Consider the following 16,923-nt stretch of genomic DNA (forward strand, 5'->3'; position numbering starts at 1 on the left):
GAAGTCAATGGGCTGAGCTCCTATTGATTTCCGCAGTGCAGAATCAGCTCCTGAGTAGCAGGTTCTTCAAACTGTTCTCACTCGGAGACTTCCAGGCCTTCGCTCGGCTATTCCGATTTGCAGCGAAAAGTAATAAAAGTGTCTGAAGCAACTGTCTGCCACACATGCTTTATTGTTCACAAGGCACTCTGCTTTCATTTCATTTGGGCCCGGGAAGAGGTCTACTGATAGCAGGACTGCAGATGACCTATCTGTTTTGTTTGCAAGGGGAAATCCCTGTTGAATAGTCCATCAGTGGGAAGATAGACACTGGCTTTTAGGAGTAGTTGCAGCTTTTACCTGTGATAACTTGGATTACAGACACACATATAAGCAAGCAATCTGAAGCAAGCTGATTGGGCCCCCTCATTTGTCAGGCAGGCTGCACAAATGTCTATGTTCATTCTCCACCTTACTTTTTAAAAAAAAGTAATTTAGCCCTCATAACATTAAAAGAAGGCAACAATGCTTTGTGATTATATGGGCACTAGCCAATCGGTATCCTTCACGGGCAGCATTTCCTCATTTTAGATGAACCACTCTGAACACACACAAAACACATTTTTAAAGAGGTCACCACACTTGTTTTTCAAAAGAGCTCAGTCCAGGAAAGAAATACGTTTAAGAAGAGCCCTGGTGCTATCACACTTAAAATGTTGCATCTTCCTTCAGCTTCATGGAAGCAACCAATGCCTTTGTCTTATGCTGTAGGGCAGATTCACAATCCTTTATATTCTCAACAATATTTCTAATTGGACATCTTTGACAACATTAGGAACATTTCTTCCTGATCTCAGTAAGTGAACATCATTCATCCTGATGCATGAGAACTGAATAATGTTTGGTTTGTGGGGTTAATTTTTTTTTTTTTAAGTCTAACTAATACAGAGGAGATGCATTCTAGAATTTGCCCACCAGAAAAATTCTGATAGGTGGCTGTGATTTGAAATGTTATTCTTCCAGCAGGCAGAGAAGAATCCCTTTAGATTAATAGTCTGTCTAAAAGCTAAAAAGAGAAATCATTTAAGACATCACATTAAAATGCCATTCCAAGTTGGAGGATTCCATTAAAACTTTTATAGAGCTTTTTTACATTGGCCTTTTCTGTTATACATTTTGTTCCAGGTGTACATTTTGCTGTCTTGTCTTATATTCCCCCTGCCCCACCCCCCGCATTGGTAATAAATGCTTTACTCTGTTTAAAATGCACCCAAAAGGGAGAGAGACCTTTATTTCATTTCCAAGGAGATATTTCTCATAGGAAGCTGCTCTTCCTGATTGGTCCATCTAGCTCAGCATTGTCTGCACAACCTGGGATTAACTCTCCTGGGTTTCAGACAAGAGATGTCCTACCTGGGGATGTCAGGGATCAAACCTGGGACTTCCTGCATGCAAAGTATGTGCACTACTACTGAACAACAGCCCCTCTCTGCATGCACTGATCGATCTTCCCTTCCCCGAGTAATGAACCTTTTCTTTGATGACAATTATTTCTTCTCAAACTGTCTTTTATTGGTTTGTATTCCACCTGTCATCCAAGGGGTTTGGGGCTGATTCATACACTCATGTCCACCACTGGAGGAATGTATCATACAGTGATGATTTGGGAAGGGGCCCTCACAGACCTGACACCACAGCTAAAACTCTCACAGTACCTCAGGCATCATGTTTTTCAGTAGAAAAATGTGTGGGTTCACACATTCAGCTGCCAGTCATCAAGTGCTCATTAACCAAGTGCGGTGTTATCCTTTTTATCCTCAGAACAATGTGGCACAGTGACCAGCATGTTGAGCATATATGTAGGAGATCCAGGTATGGATTTGCCACCAGACTGTTCAGAGTGCTCAGATTATAGGGAGGTGGAACCGAGGGGGCCTAGCCTCTTGGCTACTGTTTTAAAAAGGGGCATAATTTGGCTAATACAGGAGGGGCAGTCAGAGGGTTTAATCAAGGCTCTCCCTCCCTGCCTCATTTATTTCATTTATTATTTATTTCTTACATTTCTATACCAGCCCATACAAAAACACAATCTAAAAACCATTAAAACATTGACACAATTAAAACAATTTAAAAATACAAATAAAACTCGAAGCTTTAAAACTATAAACTAAAAGCCTGGCTAAAAAGGTATATTTTCAGGTCCTTCTTAAAAACATTCAGAGAAGGGGAAACTCTAACTAGGAAGCAAGAATACATTTCCATCTGTATTCAAGCACTGATGTCAACATAGGGTCTGTGATGTGATGGGAGGAGACTATGGGCGGCTTAACATGATTGGCAGTAAGTCCCAGGGAACATTGTGCTCCTGGTATGTGCATTGTCCAAACCTGCCAAAGTTCAGTTCCCAAGCCAGATTGCTGACATTCACCCAACATTTTCTGCCCAACTTCAAACGTAGGTTACAAGTGTTGGGTAAATGTCAGAAGTCCAGCTCAGAAACTGGACTCTGAGAGGCTTGGACTACATGCCCGCTGGGTGTACACACTCCCTGGGAACTGGAGGTTCCCAGGAAACAGACTTGTGGCAGAGTTAGGGAAGCTGCCCAGTGAGATGAGGTCTTCTGCACCCCATTTCCCCAGATTACTATGAACTGAAGGGGTCACAACAACTGCCATTCTTGAGCTGTACATTTAGCTTTTTCTACTGGCTGTATGGAGTGGCAATTCAAAAGACTGGCCAGTGCTTTAGGATACTTGGGTATCCTCTGCTATTTTCCTTCCTTTAAACATCTTTTGTGGTTTTCTCTTTTTGCTTCAAGATGATTTTCTGGGGGCGGGGGAGGACAGAAGTTTAACAACTACCTTCCTCTCTTACCCACCACTGCAGGTGTTTTCTTTGTATTCTGCATAGCTGAGGTCCTCCAACATGACTTGGGAGAAGTACGCATCGAAGGCTCCCTTCCAGAGGCAGCTTTAGCCCTCAGCTTTCCCTAAACGGAGACTGCCAGTCACACCAGATTAAGCACTGAGGTTCTGTGATGTGAACGGTTAGGTTATTACTTTGAAAACAATTTCACTTAAGACCTCAAATTTAGACCAGAGTCAGGAATCCCCAAGGGTAAAACGCCAGGAGCTTATCTGTTTAGCAAGTTGCCAGGGTCTCAAAAGAATGTGTTGTGCAACTCATATTAACCCATCCCTTCATTCCTTTTTCTTTATGCATGTGTAGAATTTTAAAGCATATCTGGCTGCATGCTTCTGAAAGACAGAATTTAAGCATATCTCCTATCCATTTCTGCTGGTTTCTATTCCCCTTTTTGTTTTCCTTGCTTCTTTTCCCATGCCACTATTTGTGTTTATGTTTTGAAAAGCTCTATGTGCAAACTCTTAATTCCCAGAATGGAACTTCTTCACTTTTAGACGTGAGACATTCTGACGGGAGGTAGTGAAACTAATAGCACTGGCCATTGGGTTCCAGTTCTTCCTTCCCAATAGCCTAAGGGTCACACTGAATTTCTGAATGGGCATTGGGATGCATTAAACCAAACACATTGGTTGCTTGCACAGTAGTTTTTAGAGATCATCCTTCCAGTCCACTTGCCATATGGAGTCATTCTGCTTAACACGCCCCCTTTGTGGTCTCCCTCCATTCTCATTCTCTTGGAAGAATCCTCCAGGCAATCCGTCCACCCTTTAAGAGCTGACGAGGAATGGTGACTTGCCAGCAAGAGGGTGGGCAGGTTGGTTCTTTATTTCAGGGGTGTCACCATATGATGCAGCAAAAATGGCAGAGTATCCAGCACTGCCATTTTCAACATTCCCAAATTGCAACTTTTTAATCAACCCACTTATATCATGTATTAAGGGCCAGTCATTGTGAATCATCATGAAAACTGCAGTTGGCTGTGTGAACAGCACCTTGCTGCTACGGTACTGAAGTCGCTGTAAGCACCTCCCTTGTATAGTCTCCCCTCTACCCTAAGGGTAGCGAAGCAGGAGTAAATCGCTTTTTGGGAAACCTCCAGGTCAGCTCCATGGGCTCTTTTGTGCACTTGCTGCCAGCCACAATAGCCTTGCAGAGTTGATCCAAGCCTAAATGGACCTCCAGCAGTTCCCAGCTGAACCTTTATCAGCCCCTAAAGTATTTATTCCTTCTTTCTCCAGTGGCGCCAAGACAACTAACAAAAAATGATCAACAGATTAGAAGAGTCTCTCCCATTCCCATTTCCACTCCCAAACCGTTTTTCTCTCTCCTATAAAACATGCAACATGCTGCAGTCCTGAAAAGGAGAAACTGTTATACTTGCAATCGACCCCTCCCCTCTCCTTTGCTGCCATGCTGCATTCCTGCTATGATTCCTGCATTCCTGCTAACTTGGCGAAGAGGCACCTTTTAACATGGTGATTCTCTTTATTTAGCAGGGAGAGAGTAACTGGCCCTATCTACCCCCAGCACAGTACTTCCAGTGACTGTTGCTGGTGTCTATCTTATGTTTCTTTTAGATGGTGAGCCCTTTGGGGATAGGGATCCATCTTATTATTATTTTTTCTCTGTGTAAACTGCCCTGAACCATTTTTGGGAGGGCGGTATAGAAATTGAATTAATAATAAAGAGCACCTCAACACCATAGGGGCCACAGAAATCACCATCAGCCAATTACAAAAAGCAGCTTTACTGGGAACAGCCTATATTCTGCGATGATATCTATAACAATTGACAATAAAATTCAGCCATCCCAGGTCCTTGGGAAGGACTCGATGTCTGGATAAAACAAACCAGTCAATAACACCTGTCTGACTGTGTAAACAAGAATGAATAATAATATTTTAGAAAATTGCAAGAGAAGAAAAACAAATCTAAGTGTTGCATGGATTGACTACAAGAAAGCCTTAGATTCATTGCCTCACACATGGATACTAAAATGTTTAGAAACAACTGGTGTCAGCAAAAACATTCAGATATTTATAAAAAAAAGAAATGAGCATGTGGAGTACACAGTTAACTATCAATGGCGAGACTCTTGGACAGGTTAGCATTAGAAGAGGCATTTTCCAAGGGGACTCACTATCCCCTCTGTTGTTTGTAATCGCCATGACCCCACTTTCACAAATACTAAACAAAACAGGCCTCGGATACCAAACATCTAAAACATCAAGCAGGGACGTAGCAAGGTTGGAGTGGGCCCAGAGACAAGATTTTAAAAATGCCCCCCCCACACTAAAGCTCAGCTCACGAAGTAAAGAAATTTTAAATGAGGCTAAATAGTGGTAACAAAAAGCATAGTAAACTTTATGTGCCACAATAGAACATCATCCTAAATTATTGTTTAAAAGGTTTTGTAAATTGTGGCTGATGCAAGTCATTTAATGGTACTAGAGAAAGACATGCAGTTCTAGTAGCTCCAGGTCTTAACACTCACATCAATTTTGGAGGATGAATACAACTGAAGGAAGCCCGGGCGGGTGTGCGGCTGGGGGAGTCAGTCATGTGACTTGCCTCTGGAGGGGCCCCAGACAACTGTCTCCCCTTGCCCTATTATAGTTACGCCCCTGACATCAAGTAAAATCAACCATCTGCTGTACATGGATGATCTGAAGTTGTATGGAAAGTCCCAGTCAGAAATTGAATCACTGCTAAACGCTGTCCGTATATTCAGTAGCAATATAGCAATGGAGTTTGGGCTAGACAAGTGTGCTGCATTAATAATGAACAGAGGGAAAATAAGAAAAACAGAAGGAATAGAACTGCCCAATGGAAGCAAGATCAAGAACCTGGAAGAGAAAGAACATTACAAATACTTGGGCATTCTCCAGGCTGATAACACTGCACACACTGAAGTTAAAAGAAAAATTGGAAGTGAATACATCAGGAGAGTTCGAAAAATCTTCAAGTCCAAACTCAATGGCGAGAACACCATACAAGCCATAAACACCTGGGCTATACCTGTTATCAGATACACTGCAGGAATAATAGACTGGACCCAGGCAGAGCTAGAGATGCTAGATCGTAGGACCAGGAAAATCATGACCATCAATCATGCTCTGCACCCCTGTAGTGATGTCGATAGGCTATACCTCCCTCGCAGCTCAGCTGGAAGAGGAATGCTGCAAGTCCATCAAACAGTAGAGGAGGAGAAAAGAGGCCTTGAAGAATATATAAGGGACACTGACGAAGATGCACTTCAAATGGTCAAGAACGAGAAACTATTCAACACCAATGAAAAAAAGCAGGCCTACAAGAAAGAACAAGTCAAGAACCAAAGAAAAATGGAAAAATAACCCCCTACATGGTCAATATTTGCACAATATAAGTGGAAAATCCGACATCACCAAGACCTGGCAATGGCTTAAGAATGGCAACTTGAAGAAAGAAACAGAGGGTTTAATACTGGCTGCACAAGAACAGGCACTAAGAGCAAATGCAATAAGAGCAAAAGTCAAAAAATCCACAACAAACAGCAAGTGCCGCCTTTGTAAAGAAGCAGATGAAACAGTGGACCACCTAATCAGCTGTTGGAAAAAGATCGCAGACTGACTACAAACAAAGGCATGACAAGGTAGCAGAATAGAAGAAAAAGAAATAGAAATAAATCACAAAATACAAAGATCTACAAATTGAAATTGAAAGGCTGTGGCAGAGAAAGACCAAAATAATCCCAGTGGTAATTGGCACCCTGGGTGCAGTTCCAAAAGACCTTGAAGAGCACCTCAACACCATAGGGGCCACAGAAATCACCATCAGCCAATTACAAAAAACAGCTTTACTGGGAACAGCCTATATTCTGCGACGATATCTATAACAGCAGCAACATTGACAATAAAATTCAGCCATCCTAGGTCCTTGGGAAGGACTTGATGTCTGGATAAAACAAACCAGTCAATAACACCTGTCTGACTGTGTAAATAAATAATGATGATGATGATGATAATAATAATAATAATCCTGCACTTCTCTTCTATGAGCAGACTCCTGCTTCTGCTTTTCCCTGCGTCCTCCTTTCTCTACCTGCTCCTCTTCATCTCTGCCTCCACACCTGTGTCTAGGGAACTGAGTTCATGCTTCAGGAATGCTAATTGTAGCCCATGCTCATCCACCACATCATGTCCCCTGGAAGTCTTTGCATCCTGTTTCTTGTTGCCTCGGAGGATAATTACTTCAAAGAGCAGCCCTATTGCCTGATGTTCCAGTTTAACTCATCGCCATTGTGTTTGCCAAGCCGACCATCAGAGCCAGCATCTGAATCAAGGCTGTTGGCAGTAGCATTGCATGTTCGGCCTCCATCGCTGGCCGAGAGTCTAATTTCTCCTGATTGCAAGTGCTTGCCATCATCCTTTTGTGAATTAGCCGTGCCTTCAGATGCGGCATAATGGACCTCAAGTCTGCAGGCCTTCTCTCTGAGCTGTCTGTCAGAATGAGGGCTGATGATGCATTTTGTTAGAGCATTTGCCTGCCATTTTGTTGGAAGCCGAAAGCAGCTGGCTGGTAACAAACTGGCAATGGGTAGAAAGGAGCATCGTTCCAAAGACCGTGTTGGCAATCAAAGAGTTAGGGGGATACAGTAATGTTAATGTACAGACACAGGAAGGTGCACACAACAAGAAAGGATATTTGTTCCCACACAGCTGAGTAAGAGGGAATTAGATGAAAGATGACAATTTTTTGGCTGTGGGGCCTACCTCAGGCTTTAAAAAGAATAGAAGAGCCTCCAGAAAGCCCTAGGCTATTCCTCATGTAATATTCCTTTTCTCTTTCTAATATAAAGTTTATCCCTGTGATGTATGTATGTATGTATGTGTTATTTTAAAACTCTTTAGTGTGAATTGCTGAGACGGCAGTAAGCGGTGATCCCAGCTTGCATAAGCATGCATGATTATCACACTTTTTATTTCAATTTCCGTCTTCATCATAAGTGGGCACTATACTCTCAACTGCTTGTTAAAATTAGACATTAGTTTAATGACTAAGGCTTTTAATAATAAATTTAATAAATAAATAAATAAATAAATAAGATGAACTAATAAAAAATAAAAACCCTTCGAATGGGAGCAAATATGTAGCAAAGAATGAAACTGTTAATTAAAGGCAGCACTGGAGTTGGAGGACATGAAGTGAATGTATTCATCACCAATAATACTTTGGTTCCTGTTTAGACTAAACTCACTCTAAGTGATGGTATGGCTGTTGCTAGGTAACAAGGGGGGGATTGTTATATCCAGTGCTAAGCTCTTAAAGGTACATTTATGAAGTGTAATCTTCACTTTTGCTTGAGATTAATTTGCAAATGCATGGATTTAAATTATTTAAGGTCAATAAACTTTTAAAGGCTTCTGTGCAGCATCACTCAGACATTGTCTATCAGGAAATGCTCTAAAACATTCCAAATTAACTTGTATTAAAAAGCGAAAATATCTTTGTGACTGAAGTAGCAGCACTGAATAAATTAACAAACTGAACTGTGCCACTTTGATTCCCGCCCCCCTCCAAAAAAGAACATGTCACAGCTACTTGCATTGCAAATGCAATTATGAGGTCTAAAACTCAAAAGAATATGTTTAGGATTATGTAAAAATACATTGTTCCTGCAGATTCAATGTGATCTCTGCATAGTTTTAATCTTTCAGGGCCAGCTCAAGATATTATTTCTGTCACTGCGTAAGGCAGACATTTGCTTGCCCTCAGAAACAAAAAATGAGGGGTGGGGTTCACACTGCTGTAGGACCATCCATCCACTAGGGGGTGTGTGAGCCGACTCAAATCGAGCCAGGCTTGAATTCAAGCCGGCTAGGCCCAAAGGCTCGCGCTAAGAGTCGGCTGATGATAGATGTTGTCTTGATAGCTGAAAATCTCTCTTGAGCTTTTGGAACGGTATACCAGTCAGAGCTTGGAGCAGCTGAGAGGACAGTGAAACAGTTTGGAGTCAGTTTTGCAGTTTGAATTTGGAGAAGAGGAGGCAGGGTGAAGAGAGAGAAAGAGTCAAAGAGGGAGCTGTGAATTAGCTGAAATGAAAACATCCTTGGGGTGTGGTTTCTTTCTACAGTGGCTTAATGTAAGATTAGCAGCTGTGATGTCTGCTGAAGGAGTTTCTTTGGCTTCACTGTTCAATGATTGCAAATGGGTAAATAAAGAAAACGTCATAAAGACAAGAGAAGGCTGTTCCTCATGAGCAGCCTAACCCAGGCAGCCCAGCCTGGGTTAGGCTGCTCATGTACAGTGCTGGGATCGGCGTGTATCCTGGCACGGCCCACCTGCCTAATCCCACTTTGAAGCCCGGCGTTTAGCCTAGGTTAAGGGCACAAGTGCATCCTTGTGCTACGATTGTGTGTGTGTGCTAGGGCTGCTTGCAGCCCAAGTACATACAGAGACGGGCGCGTAGAGCGCCTGTCTCATGGGGGTATCCCCCAGTGCACCATGCTTGTGGCATGGTGCATTGTGGGAGATCTGGAGGCTGGGACACATCATCCCAGCCTTTCCAGATCCACACTGCTGTAAGCACGTGCACCAAAGACAAGCAGAGCGATTGTCTGGTGGAAGAAGGTAGGCTGAACTCTGGCCTCCCCTGCCGCCCACCCTCCCCTCCCCGGAATTGGTCATGAGCATGACCTTACTATGTCTCCAGTGGTCTGAAAGAATCCTGTAGTCTTGCCTCAGGACTTCTCCCCATCCAGGGAAACAGCAAGTGAGTTCCAATATTTTAAGAGCTGAGCATGTGCTTTATTCTCAGTTATCTATCTCTGTAACCTCATAAGATCCAGCCCTATGTCTGGAAAGGTGAAAATGCCTGTGAGTCCACATCAGCCTGAGAAGTCACAGTCCAATCAGCTATTTGCCAGGAAGAGATTTGGACTGCCCGCTACCAAGTGAGTGGATTTTTACAAGGCTGATATGCAGATACTGGGAAGCTCTGATTAGTTTATACCCACATGAGATTGTCTCACATGCCTTCCATGCCCACATGGAAGGACCACAAATGGAGGGATTTTCGAACACATAACATTTTCCTAACCCATAAAGCACGAAGGAGACTTCCTTTCCAGGAGGTGAGGAGGGATACACACACACACACACACACACACACATTGTGAGGAATTTGGCTATATTACTTCCAGTCGTTTCAGATATCTCTGGTAATTAAAATAAAATCATCGCAGGACTTCTGCAGTGAAAATTCAGTATTACAGATTCAGAAGGTGATGAAAATGTTTTCATTAAACAGAGAGAGAGAGAGGCCCTTCAGGCATGACATTTCATCTCAAGCCTCTAATAACATTAATAAACTCTTTAATCTCTGTCATGTTTATGACTTAATAGGAATCCTTAAAGATATGACAGGCCAGAAAGCACTGCCGGGCCTCTTCAACCCGTGGACTCTTAGCTTCTCTGTTCATTTTAAGCAGAAAATGGCTGTTCTTGTTTCCCCATGTAAAGTAGGAATAATCCACTAAAGTTAGCATGTTACATATGAACCCACCAGGCCTTTGAGGTATGCAGTGAAGGCCCTGCTCTCTGGTCCACCCCGACGGAATGTAGCTGGCATTTAGCATGGAAAGGGCCTTTTCAGTAGAGGTGTCCTGCAGGGGCGTAGCAAAGTTGGAGTGGGCCCAGAGGCAAGATTTTAAAATGCACCTCCCTCACTGAAGCTCAGCTTATGAAGTAAAGAAATCTTAAATGAAGCTGAAGAAGCATAGTTTATATATCTATATCTATATTTATTTTATTTTTACATTTATATCCCGCTCTTCCTCCAAGGAGCCCAGAGCGGTGTACTACATACTTGAGTTTCTCCTCACAACATCCCTGTGAATTGGGTTAGGCTGAGAGAGAAGTGACGGGCCCAGAGTCACCCAGCTAGTATCATGGCTGAATGGGGATTTGAACTCGGGTCTCCCCGGTCCTAGTCCAGCACTCTAACCACTACACCACGCTGGCTCTCTAGCCATATCTATATCTATATCTATATCTATATCTATGTCTATATCTATATCTATATCTATATCTATATCTAACCTATGTGCCGCAATAGCACATCATCCTAAATTATTTTTTTAAAGGTTTTGTAAATTGTGGACGATGCAAGTCATTTAATGGTACTAGAGAAAGACCTGCTGTTCTGGTAGCTCCAGGTCTTAACACTCACATCCATTTTGGAGGATGAATACAACTGAAGGAAGCCCGGGGGGGGGGTGCAGGGCTGGGGAAGTCAGTCATGTGACTTGCCTCTGCGGGGCACCCCAAGGCAGTGGGCCCCCAGATAACTGTCGCCCCTTGCCCTATTATAGTTACGCCCCTGGTGCCCTGTGAAATGCCCTCCATGAGGCCCGTAGGTTCATGCTCTTCTTCTTTACTTTCTTAAATGGAGATGAAAGAGTTTCTTATTTCAGATAGTGTTTAGTTCTGTGCAAAAAATAATGTTATCTTGGCCTATCCATTCTTCTACTGCTGTGCATTTTTCCAGTTTGTGTATTTAACTTGTTTTGTATATGGTCTTATTTGTTTTGTAAGCTGCTTCGGGATTCTAAATAAAAAGAGTATATACATCTGGATATAAGCAAGCAAGCAAGCAAGCAAGCAAGCAAGCAAGCAAGCAAGCAAGCAAGCAATATACTATTACTAATGAAAGGGGACATTTTTTTCTTTTCTTTAAATTCAGAAGACAATCCCACCCCCTTGGCTTAACCCCACCATCCCATTCCCAAGTGAAAGGAAGGGTAAATCCCTGTTACTGCATTTGTTTATATCATAGTTGGACTAAGGCTTTTTTTGCTGACAAGCAACATTTATGTGCCTACCTCACTGGTAATGTTTTTTTAATTTATTATTTATTAATTATTATTTTATTATTATATTATATTATATTGTCAATGAAAAGTTCTCAAAGTGGTTCACATAGTAAAAATAATAATGAGAAGATATTTCCCTTTCCTTACAGGAAAAGTGGGGGATTTCCCTTTCACAGTCTGAAAGGAAACACAAGGAAGGCACCAGCAACAGCCATTGGAAGGATGCTGTACTAGGGTTGAATAGGGTCAATTGCTCTCCCCCTAGGAGTTATTCACACATGGCTTCATGCCGCAGGGTATCTAAAGAGCGAATGATATGCAGATGTTTAATTTGGGGGATTAAATGGACAGTCACATAGGGTCAGCTCCTCTCTGCAATCCCTGCAGATCTGTTTCCTGCGTGCGTCCCCACCGCTTGCTCCGGGTTTTTTATCCAACCAATCCCATCAGGTGGACGTGAGAAAGCTTTTTTTGATGTTTGTTAGTTTGACAGTTAGTTACAGAAGACCGCAAGACCAAGCAGCCGGGGATCAGAATGCAAGTGCTATATCTTGCGTTTCACACAGGAATTTCTCCCTCCCCTTCTGGACTATCTCATTCTCCCTGTGGCCCTTCTTCCTTCCTCAGCCAGCCATTCTACTTCTTTCCCCCCTGGATGGTGTGGAATGCATATTTATAGCAAGCCTTCCTGGCAGCATTCTGCAGACAGGGCACAGCTGAGTCCACACCAGAGTACAGAAATGCTTCTGTGATGCAGCAGAGTTGAAGGTGCCTTCTGTGCTTAAAAGCAGCTCCTGTGGTGAACTGTGGCCAATGTCTCACTTGCTCCCGCTTTGTGACCTCAGCACAGCACCGGAGAGGGCATATTCTGCTAAGAGTGGTTTGTGAGGAATATTATTATTATTTCTTCTTAACACAGTCAGACAGGTGTTATTGACTGGTTTGTTTTATACAGACATCGAGTACTTCCCAAAGACCTGGGATGGCCGAATTTTATCATCAATACTGTTGGTTATTATAGATATCGTCGCAAAATATAGGCTGTTCCCAGTAAAGTTGCTTTTTGTAATTGGCTGATGGTGATTTCTGTGGCCCCTATGGTGTTGAGGTGCTCTTCAAGGTCTTTTGGAATTGCACCTAGGGTGGCAATTACCACTGGGATTATTTTGGTCTTCTTCTGCCACAGCCTTTCAATTTCAATTTGTAGATCTTTGTATTTTCTTATTTTTTCTATTTCTTTTTCTTCTATTCTGCTATCCCCTGGTATTGCTATGTCGATTATTTTAACTTCTTTTTCTTTCTTCTCAACTACAGTTATACCTGGTGTATTGTGTGGCATATGTTTGTCTGTTTGTAGTCGGAAGTCCCATAATATTTTTGCATCTTCATTTTCGACAACTTTTTCAATTTTATGGTCCCACCAATTTTTGGCTACAGGTAGCTTGTATTTTGTGCAGATGTTCCAGTGCTACTTTGTCATGCCTTTGTTTGTAGTCAGTCTGTGCGATCTTTTTACAACAGCTGATTAGGTAGTCCACGGTTTCATCTGCTTCTTTACAAAGGCGACACTTGCTGTTTGTTGTTGACTTTTCTACTTTTGCTCTTATTGCATTTGTTCTTAGTGCCTGTTCTTGTGCAGCTATTATTAAGCCACCTGTTTCCTTCTTCAAGTTACCATTCTTAAGCCATTGCCAGGTCTTGGTGATGTCTGATTTTCCACTTATATTGTGCAAATATTGACCATGCAGGGGCTTATTTCTCAATTTTTCTGCTCGGTTTCTTGTAGGCCTGCTTTGTTTCATTGCTGTTGAATAGTTTCTCATTATTGACCATTTGAAGTGCATCTTCTTCACTGTCCTTGATATGTTCTTCAAGGCCTCTTTTCTCCTCCTCTGCTGTCTGATGGACTTGCAGCATTCCTCTTCCAGCTGAGCTGCAAGGGAGGTATAGCCTATCTACATCACTGCAGGGGTGTAGAGCATGATTGATGGTCGTTATTTTCCTGGTCTTACGATCTAGCGTCTCTAGCTCTGCCTGGGTCCAGTCTATTATTCCTGCAGTGTATCTGATAACAGGTATAGCCCAGGTGTTTATGGCATGTATGGTGTTCCCGCCATTGAGTTTGGACTTTAGGATTTTTCTAACGCTCCTGATGTATTCACTTCCAATTTTTCTTTTAACTTCAGCGTGTGCAATGTTATCAGTCTGGAGAATTCCCAAGTATTTGTAATGTTCTTTCTCTTCCAGATTCTTGATGTTGCTTCCATTGGGCAGTTCTATTCCTTCTGTTTTTATTATTTTCCCTCTGTTCATTATTAATGCAGCACATTGTCTAGTCCAAACTCCATTGCTACATCGCTACTGAATATACGGACAGTGTTTAGCAATGATTCGATTTAATAATAATAATTATTATTATAATTATAATAATTATAATTCGATTTCTATACCATCTTTCCAAAAATGGCTCAGGGAGGTTTACACAGAGACATAATAAATAAATAAGATGGATCCCTGTCCCCAAAGGGCTCACATTCTAAAAGAAACTTTACACCAGCAACAGTCACTGGAGGTACTGTGCTGGGGGTGGATAGGGCCAGTTATTCTCCCCCTGCTAAATAAAGAGAATCACCACGTTAAAAGGTGCCTCTTTGCCAAGTTAGGAGGAATAGCCTCCACCCAAGGAGACATTGTGTGTATTACGTAGGCTGCCTGGCTCTAATGTAACCTGACAGACATACAGAGGCGTAACTAGGGAAAATGGCGCCCGGGGCAAGCACTGAAATGGCGCCCCCCCCCACTGCGCCCCCCATCACCCCCCCCACAGACTACATTATACTTAGGTTTTTCCTCACAAGCGCCCGCCGCCACCGCCAAGCCAGGCCACTGACTGGCCGCCGGCGCCAGCAAAGCAATGGGGGGGGGCCGCAGGCAGCGTGGAAGGGACTGCTCTTGGGGAAGGGGGCACCGACGTGCTCCCTTGACTGCTGCAGCGCTGCTGCACTGAGCAGGAAACATTTGTATTAACAAAAATTTAAAAATTAAAAAAAAATTGGTCATGGCGGCGCCCCCCATGTGACCAGAAAAGATGGCGCCCGGGGCACGTGCCCCCCTGCCCCCCCTATAGTTACGCCTCTGCAGACATATGAGCTGAAAGGACCCCCTCCACCCATTTGCATCAATCTGCCACAACCCCTCCCCCACCCCCAGTGCTTGCAATTGTGAATCTCCTTTGCTGACGCCTGGGTGGATTTCAAGTGTGAGTTTGGAAAGAAACCCTCCACACTTCACAGAGAAACTTTGGGGCATAACAGAAGCCTCGGTTTCCCCCGCTCAAAAGCCGCTGGAAATAGAAGATTTTTTAAAAGCTGGACATAATTTGGGCTAAGGCAGAACGCACAGCCTCGATTCAGGGTAGAACAGTCCTGTCTGTACTGGTCCCTGATAGCCTGCAGCTACTTCGGGGTAAATGCAGCTAATATGCGGACTGGCCCACTCCATTCTGGAGGAGATTCAAAGTAAAAGCCCTGTGTGTAAAGCCTCCTGGTAAATATAAGAAAATCACCACTGTGAAAGGTGAATCTTAGCCCTGTTAGCAAAGTTCGTCATATTCTGAGGTGAGTAACAATAGCACATTAAGTGGCCAGGAGGAGTTATCTCATATTTCCAACATTTTTCCAGGGAAAATAGAGGCATGTCAGTGAATATGTATGGGGCGTGGTCTAGCAACCTGAGGGATGTTGCCTTCCTCTCTTCCTCTTGCCCTAGCAGTACACTCCTCCTTCCTTTCCATTCCCTGCTCACCTCCTCAGTCAGGTGCTTCTCCTGCACCATTTCATTTTGCCCGTTTGTTATTGTTACAGTTTTTTATTTTTGTGTTTTAATGATAGTTTTATATTTTGTTGTCAGCTACTTTGATGCTATTTTGTGAAAGATGGGGTGTAAATATTTAAAATAAAAGAAAAGTGATTCTAGCTTCTCTCCCCCTCCCCATCCCAAAGCTCTCTCACCACCAGTCGAATCCCACACTTCTGTCTTGCCAGCTTCAGTAGCTGCCTGCTTGCTGCTGGTTGTTGCTCTTTGCTGCTGTTTCTTGGAATTTCCCCTCTCAAATCAAACACATTCTCCAGCCTGAAATAGTGCTCTGCCCCCTCCCTCTAGGGAGTATCCAGAAGTGACCTGAGTACAGGATTCGTGGCTGTCCTTACCATATCCTGCCTGGAGATATGGGCAGTGATACCAGTGGAAGGAAGGAAGACATCCGTGTAGCACTATGGAAGACATCGTGGGATGAGAGGTGGTAAATGCTGGAAGATGGAAGATATAGGGAAGGAAGGCTGAAGATAGTGAAGATGGAAGATTCTGGAAGACAGAGGTGGAAGATCATGTGGAAGATGCTGGAAGATGTCAATGTGGAAGGAAAGGACAACCCATGTGGCACTGTGGAAGATGCTGAAGTCCCAGTACAGCAAGGTTTCTGTATGTGCACTTTACTTCTCTCTCCCATCCTTCCCCTCTAGCCTCCATCAGGCACAAGCCATATGTAGCTTTAAGGTGGGAATGGTCTTTCTTGTTGTCCATATTTTCATTTAAAACACAATGGGGATGTTATATTGCTTGGCTGAATTCTAAACTCATAAGTTTCCTAATTTGGCAGTGCCTTCCCACTCCTATGAAAATGGCAACTCTATGTTTGCATGTGTGTCTGTTTAATAACCCTAATGTAATTTCACTTTCATAATGAGTTGAGGGGAAAAAATGTCTATTGTAGCCATAAAAATAGAAATCAACATAGTACAGATGGCATTTCATACGTATTTGTTTCTGTGTCATCTTCTCCCACATATCAGTTCAATAACTTCAGTGCTGTACGTGATAAGTTGAAACAACCTCTTGCCCCCTCCCCACATTAATGACAGTAACAAAATGAAAAATCGCCATTAAATCCCTTCATTTATTTGCACATTTTGATACTGTCAAAGATGACAGTGTTAATGTAGCATACGGAGAATTTTAAATAGAAACATTATGTTTTAAAACCCTAATAAACATCAAAGCAAAATAAACGCTGGGAATTGATTTCAAAAAAGGAGAAAGCAAGACTATTCTGTGATGGTGGCATCATGAAGGTTCTGTCTAGTGACAATTTTTAATAGCACAGTAATGC

At 42.8% G+C, this 16,923-nt stretch overlaps 1 long non-coding RNA gene across 1 annotated transcript; it reads left to right on the forward strand.

Annotated features, from left to right (window-relative positions):
* Window positions 1-9,516: 9,516 nt before the first annotated feature.
* LOC128339515 (uncharacterized) lies at window positions 9,517-16,553 on the forward strand. Its single transcript, XR_008313061.1, has 2 exons — window positions 9,517-9,655; window positions 15,918-16,553. It is a non-coding gene; the product is annotated as an uncharacterized LOC128339515 (long non-coding RNA).
* Window positions 16,554-16,923: the final 370 nt, after the last annotated feature.

The sequence above is a fragment of the Hemicordylus capensis genome, chromosome 1, assembly GCF_027244095.1.
Source record: "Hemicordylus capensis ecotype Gifberg chromosome 1, rHemCap1.1.pri, whole genome shotgun sequence".
NCBI classification, from domain to species: domain Eukaryota; kingdom Metazoa; phylum Chordata; class Lepidosauria; order Squamata; family Cordylidae; genus Hemicordylus; species Hemicordylus capensis.